We start from the raw sequence: 1642 nt of genomic DNA, 5'->3' as shown, positions 1-1642 counted from the left end.
CTTGATGTGTTTTTTTTCATCATTCAGCTTCTGCTTAGCTGCGTTTCCATTACAAATGTGTGCAAAACTTTGTCGATATTCCGCTAATGTAAAAAATACACAATTGCGTTGTTCCATTAAATGAGAAACGCAATTAAAATCACACCTGAACAAGTTTGTTCACGCAATAAGTCATTAAAAAACATGCTGCGCCATCCTCCTCTGACCACCTCCTGTCGTTTTCTTCGTCGTTTTCGCCAGTAGTAACGTCTAAATGTTGATCACATGACTCGTGTGATGTGAAAAAAGTTTCCATTAAATAAGAAACGCAATTAAAATCACACCCGAGTGTGAATCACAAGTTTATTCACGCAATAAGTAATTAAAAAACATGCTGCGCCATCCTCCTCTGACCACTCCTTGTCGTTTTCTTCGTCATTTCCGCCAATAATGACGCCGGTTGTTGATCATGGGACTTGCTATGCGAGAAAAATGCTTCCACTGCAGTTTTGAGAAATAAACTAATTTTGAGACGGCTGAAATTCCACCTCATCCTAACGCAAAAATTTAGCGAAAGCATTAGTTTTTGTTCTAAATTTTCGTGTCCATTAAGCAGATATATTTTCCTAATATGCAATTTGTGCAATTATAAGGTTAATGGAAATGCAGCTACTAAGACTCTTTCCATCCTAAAATAAGTTTTATTTGTTAAAGCAACAGTTGGGATCCATAATAGGTGATAAAACTCTTTAAGGAATTCACCCACAACCCTAGAGATGCGTTTAGAATTAGATTATCAACCATTTTGGTCCATTGATGAATGAGCTGGTTGTTTTTATAAACTAAATATTATAAAAAAATAATCCAAGCTGATAGGTTTATTTTGTCACAACCTGCAAAGAACCAGCCAGAGACAGAGATTAGGTTTCTTTTGATTTCTTTTCTGCAGAATAGGAGAATTGAGAACAGACGCGACGAATCGCTGTCAAACACTGTCCGGACTCAATTCTACCAGTTCTTTCTTTGCATTTCTCTTTATTGTATAGAAAAAGGAGGTTGGGCTTCTCTTCACACAGTCACACAGAGAATTGACCAACCGTCTTTACATTCTGGAACCTCTCATGGACATGCCCTTATAAGGGCATGTGGCTGACCACAACTAATCAGTTACATATGGAACTAATAACACATGAATGTTTAACGTTTTTAGCTTCTAAGCAAACATCCTAAACAAGGTTAATAACATACTACAAAAGAAAGAGAAGTTAAGTAAATATAAAAAGAAGAATAATATGAGAGTAATAATATAAAAGAATAATATGAAAAGAATAATATGAAAACATAACTTGTAAAATAAACTCATGAGTAAATGAACAGGAGGATAACTTTCCTAACATTTCCCACCTGTTTTTCATATTAAGCATGAAAAGTCTAACACAGACATCAGGAATACATCACTTGCTGGCACATTTTCAATGCATCCATCATAACGTTAGACATCAGGGTGCCCCTCAGTGATAGAGGCAACAAGTTGATATTGATATAGAACATGTCCAACAGTTTTGGCTATCAGAGATTTTAGACATGGGATTATGCAGGCAGTAAAAATACAAAACAAGAAAAGAATAATAAGAAGAGGCATCATTAATTTCAACAGCAGGTG

Source organism: Xiphophorus hellerii, chromosome 5 (genome assembly GCF_003331165.1).
Source record: "Xiphophorus hellerii strain 12219 chromosome 5, Xiphophorus_hellerii-4.1, whole genome shotgun sequence".
In the NCBI taxonomy this organism is placed as follows: Eukaryota; Metazoa; Chordata; class Actinopteri; order Cyprinodontiformes; family Poeciliidae; genus Xiphophorus; species Xiphophorus hellerii.
This window is presented reverse-complemented; position numbering follows the sequence as displayed.